Raw genomic sequence first — 5,901 nt, 5'->3', positions numbered from 1 at the left:
GGAGTGAAAAAAAATAATTTTGAGATTGAAAATATTTTTTAAAAACAAACTTAAATTTTTTTTGGAGGGGGTGGTCGCGGGTAGGGGGTGTGAAAATACAAAATTTTGAGATTGAAAATATTTTTTAAAAACAAATTTAATTTTTTTTGGAGGGGTGAGGAGCTGATTGGGGGGGGGGGGGGGNGGGGTGAAAAAAATAAAAAAATGAAATTAGAAATATTTTTTAAAAACAAACTTTAAATATTTTTTTTGGGGAGTGGGTGTGCGTGGGGGTGGGCTGGTAGGGAGCTGGCCGGGGGGTGGGGTCGGATGAAAAATAAGAATTTGAATTAGAAAATATATTTTAGAAACAAACTTTTTTTTTTTTGGGGGGAGTAGGAGGGGTTGGCGGGGGGAGGGGTCGAGGGTAGGGGTGGGGTGGGATGAAAATAAAAGTTTGATATTAGAAATATTTTTTAAAAACAAACTTTAAATAAATTTTTTGTGGGGGTTGGTAGGGGGCTGGCGGGGGGAGGGAGGTATGGGTGAGGGTGGGGTAAAAAAATTAAAAATTGAAGTTGAATTTTTTTTTTTAAAAAAAAGCTTTAAGATTATTTTTTTTAAAAAAAAAATTGTAATTTGAAGTTGGAGGAAAGTTTTGAAAAATATTTTCCTTAATTTTTGAAGGAAAGTCATTTTCCTTGAATTTGAGAAAAATGAGTTGATTTGAAAATTTCCAAAACATTTTACCCAACCAAACATGAGAAAATTGAAAAACATTTTTCGAAAAATATTTTCCTTAATACCAAACACACCCTATGACTTACTTTTTCTCTGACTTTGCTTGGGTGGTAACTTATTGTGAAAAACCTTGTTATTGGTTGGGTAAAATAAATTGGGTTGAAGAATTATTATGAGAGTGACATCCAAAATAGAGTTTCTTTTCCAATAATTGGCTTGACATTTGTAAAAATAATTTTATGCATCGTAGAGAGAAAATAATATAGTCATATTAAAATTTTAATTATTAGTAGATATTCAGAAAAACATAATATACATACCTTCCAATAATTTGACCTAAAATATCATGATGTGAATCTGTGATAAGTTCATGATTATCGTGGGGCTTGTGTCCCAAATAGACGATGTAAAGCTGTACATCCAAAGAGTATACAATCAAGAATAAAAAATTAATAGTAATTAATTACTAGAGAGAATATTGAAAAAAATTTCAGAATTTGGCGTAAATTATTAGCTTCATTATCTTCGAACTATTGATGGCCTTAAAACACCAATCTACTTGATTAACTAAATTTAGATACACCATCATCCACGTGACATATATAGCAATTGGTCTCAAACTCTTCTAGGTGCATGAAATATTTAATAAAAAATTGAGAGAATTGTTGAAAACATTCCTAAACTTGACGAGAATTTAGGGGTGTATTTCACTCATGTTGCAAGGTCGGGATTCAGGAGTGTATTTAAGTTCAGTTATTCAAATAAAAAGGATGTTTTTAAGGCTATCAATAGTTTAGAGATGAAATCGATATATAATTCGCACCAAATTTAAAATTGTTTTCAATATTCTCGCTAATTATTATATTCATATGTATCAATTGTCCCTTTTGGCCATCTTCAACATGAAAAGGAGTGGAAGAATATCGTATAAAATCATAAAAAAAAGAAGCTAACTACTCTTACTCATACAATTTTCACGACTCACGTACACAAAAGGATATTACACCCTCCATTCAGTTTTGCTTGTAGCATTTACGACAAATAATTTACTGCAAAATCCTTATTATTTTAGAAAATGTAAAAAGAATTTATTTTTTTCAATTTTATACTTACACCTAATAAATATTGAGAGAGATTAATGTGGGAAAAGTAAGAATTAGTTATAAATTAAAATTGAAGGATAAATAAGAATAATTTTGATAAATTATTATAGTTAATCAATATTTTTTTAATAGAGTTTAAACAACATGTAAAAGGGAAAGAAAGGAGTACAAGTTTCAAAGATCATTTTTTTTATATAAAAACTTCAATAATAATTGAATTATACCTTAGCATCTTCTACATTTGCTTTTGTTGTTATTGCACATAAACAAGTGAAGATTAAGAAGAAAAATAAAAGAGAAGAAGTTGGATTATCCATTTTTTTTATTCTCTCCTTTCTTTAATAAAAAAAACTCTGAAAGGGAGAAAATAACCCAACTTTTAGGTGAATTCAGAAACTATTTTTTTAATAAATTTTAGTACTAGCAATACATCAAGCTTTATATAGCCTACACTCACCACATAGAGTACTTGTATGGTGCAAGAAAACTATGATCCTACTTTTACTCCTTAAAAAAATGTTTGTGTTTTAAATATTTGCGATCGAATATATACTATATATTTTTAAATAAGTGATAATACATGTGTTTTTCTTACGAATATAATCAGTGACGAAGTAAAAATTTTTGTTAAGAGATCACGTGAGAGTGTACTTTTGGTTCTTGGATTCTTGAAAGAAATGATTTTTTTTATTATTTGGAAGATAAATAGTGCATGGTAATTGAAAAGGGCTTGAAATCCTTTCCAAATTCAAAGATAAATGTAACATGTAAAAATGATTGGAAGGTCCCCCATAGTCTCATTATAAGCGGGAATAAATATGCATATTAATTAATTAATTAATAAATAGTGGTAATTTTTTTACTAAATAGTAGTTAATTGTTATTAGATTAAATATTGTTATAGGCTTTATCGATATTTACAAAGTGTTAAGAAAAATATATTTAGCGATAATTAAATCATTATCGTTAATTAATTGTATCAATGTGATTATATTTTCTACGTACTCCTGAGGTTTATCAATATTCAAATTGAATTGGGGGAATAAATTAAAGCTTATGAGTATTTTTCAATGCCTAAGCTAAGTTATGACAACCGTGAAATAATATACTATACCCCATTTAATTTTTTTCTATAGTATGGAATGAGATGCCTTTCTTATCTAATAATTAGAATCCTCTAGTCTTGATCTGCCCAAAATTATATAACCCTATAAATATACCTTAGTCAAGATCACATTATCACCAAGCAATTCAACTTGACATCTTTGGCTAATTGTTGTGAAGCATCTAGCATCAATAATATTCAAAATGGTTGATCTCCAAAATCAACTTGGATTGAACAAGCATCAATCATACTCTCATGAGCAAAACTATAGATTATGATAGTAGTCATGGCCAAATAATGAGGCCTATAGGTTATTGTTCGGACCATGTCATTTTCTCAGCCCACTCACAACAATCACATGATGATAGGCCATGGTTGCCACACCCAACACCATGATGAACATTATGGACATGACAACTATGGTAGTCATGGGTAGGGGTGTACATGACCAGGTTGGTTCGGGTTTTTCAAATATCAAACCAAATCATTTGTGTAAAATTTTTAAATTTATAAACCAAACCAAACTAATAAAATTCGGATTTTTTCGGGTTTTTCAAATACCAAATCAAACCATTGTGTCGAATTTTTAAATTTATAAATCAAACCAAACTAATAAACCTCGGATTTTTTCGGTAAAGTTTGCATACAAACACATAATTAACTTGTGCTCCAAATATTTCTTTAGTCCAACCAAAATACAATTATCTAAGGTGTTTCTTAAGAAAATAACACAAAATATGAGATGAGTGATGACACTAAAATACTCAATAAAAAATAATAATGAAATCATCATATAAAATAAATATTGCAAAGTCATAATGAAAATGATCATAATTTAAAAGTACTAAATCATGCTAAAATCAGTTTAATAAGTATCAGTTACATTACTAAATATTTAAGGAAAATTAAAATTAGATTATGTATTTTAATTTTCTAAATCAATGTAAAACTAAAGAACAAATATTCAATATTATTGTCATTCTTAGTGTTGAATTGTTTTTTTTTTTTGCATTAGTATTAATTTGATTTTGATTTAAGTTTTATTAAATCAACATCTATGAACTATAATCTTTATTGGACCATTCCAAATTCTAAGTTTTAAACTTGAAATAATATATTAAAAGATAAAAACTATGAAATAGTATAAGAAATATTTTAAAATTATATCAATGTTAATATTTTTATGTATAAAGTAAAATTTTAAAATTACATATATAATGTCGGATTGGTTTGGTCTTGGGTTGGTTTCTTTTAGTTAAAACCAAACCAACCCAAATGTAGTCGGGTTTTTTTTTTCCAATACCGAACCAACTCAAACCAAATCACTAGTCGAATTTTTTTATTCAATTTGACTTGATTTGCGGTTTAGTTCGATTTTCGATTCGATTTTGTACACCCTAGTCATGGGCATATATATGCCACATGAATCAACCAACTTTTCAAGTAGTGCTACCATGGTCCATAATGATGGTAGCTCTGGTAGTGGGATGCAACAATCATCCCACACGTCGTCCATGGCGTCCATGGGACATCATGATCATGGTCATGGTCATGGTTATGGGGGGAGCCACCCTAGTAATTATAGTCAGAGCCAGAAGTTCAACTGGGCTCTCAAGATCATAATATGGATTGTGATTAAACCAAAGATAAATTTGATAATGATCATATAGTATGTGTGTTTTGGTAGTGGCCTTTTGGCTTTATATAGCACGAAGGGTCTCTTACTTAAATAAGTAATGTGTATTCTCTCCGTTTCTATTTACATGTCGTCCTTATTAAAAATAAATATTTTTAAATATTTGTCATTTCACAAAATCAATACATAAATGACACTATTCTTCTTATTTTACCCCTTAAAGTTATTAGTCTTGAAAGTATACATTTGACCAACATAGAAAAACTAAGTAATTCATGTTCATTGGTCAAATTAATTAATCAAAATATATTAATTCATATTCATTTATTGAAAACTTGACTTCAAGAAAACAATAATTAATAAGGCTGCAATGATAAACATATCTAGTTTCTTAAAGAGTGTGAAATCTAAAATGATGACAACTATATAGAAACGGAGGGAGTACTAAACAATCTTCTTATAAGTGTTATATGGTTATGGTTAAGACAACTAATATAAGGCTTTATCCCAAAACCCAATCTCTGTGGTTGCTTCTTCGTCTTCATTCTTTTTCGTGTTGTTGTTCTCCAATTCAACCTTTTTAAAAAAAATAAAAAATAGAAAATTGATGTACCGAAAATGTGATTATTTCGAGCAAATCATATATCAAAAGACTCAAAATAGCGAGAGGATTTCATATCTAAATTTTGGGACTGTTTAGAGTGATTTTGAGTTGATCGAGATTGAATTCGTCAGTGTATACTTTATGTATAGTCAAAGTTAGGGGTGTACAAAATTGAACCGAAAACCGAATCAAATCGCAAACCGAGAAAAAAAATCCGACTAGTGGTTGGTTTGACTTGGTTTGGTATTGAAAAAAAAAACCCGACTATATTTGGGTTGGTTTGATTTTAACTAAAAAAAAACCAACCCGAGACCAAATCAACCCGACATTATATATATAATTTTAAAATTTTATTTTATACATAAAAATATTTACTTTGATATATTTTTTAAATATTTCTTATACTTTTTCATAGTTTTTATCTTTTAATATATTATTATTTCAAGTTTGAAACTTACAATTCTGAATAGTTCAATAAAGATTATAGTTCACAGATGTTGGTAATTATAATAAAGTCAAAATCAAATTGATACTAAAGCAAAAAAAATAAAAAAATCAACACTAACAATGACAATAGTATTGAATATTTGTTCTATGGTTTTACATTGGTTTATTCAAATGCATAATCTAATTTTAATTTCCTTTAATATTTAGTCGTGTAACTAATACTTATTAAACTTATTTTAGCATCATTTAGTACTTTTAAATTATGATCATTTTCATTATGACTTGT

The 5,901-nt window shown here is 28.4% G+C and overlaps 1 long non-coding RNA gene and 1 pseudogene across 1 annotated transcript in view; one reads left to right on the top strand and one right to left on the bottom strand.

Annotated features, from left to right (window-relative positions):
• Window positions 1–2,120, bottom strand: part of LOC125868228 (uncharacterized) — a 5,099-nt gene extending 2,979 nt beyond the window's left edge. Inside the window, exons 1-2 of the long non-coding RNA XR_007446719.1 lie at window positions 2,048–2,120; window positions 1,041–1,132 (exon numbers count right to left, since the gene is read on the bottom strand). This is a non-coding gene — a long non-coding RNA (uncharacterized LOC125868228). The remainder of the gene's footprint in view (window positions 1–1,040; window positions 1,133–2,047) is intronic.
• Window positions 2,121–3,131: 1,011 nt separating this feature from the next.
• Window positions 3,132–4,598, top strand: LOC125868762 (uncharacterized; annotated as a pseudogene).
• Window positions 4,599–5,901: the final 1,303 nt, after the last annotated feature.

Source organism: Solanum stenotomum, chromosome 6, assembly GCF_019186545.1.
Source record: "Solanum stenotomum isolate F172 chromosome 6, ASM1918654v1, whole genome shotgun sequence".
Lineage (NCBI taxonomy): Eukaryota > Viridiplantae > Streptophyta > Magnoliopsida > Solanales > Solanaceae > Solanum > Solanum stenotomum.
The sequence above is the reverse complement of the archived record's forward strand: the minus strand, read 5'-3'. Positions and strand labels throughout refer to the sequence as shown.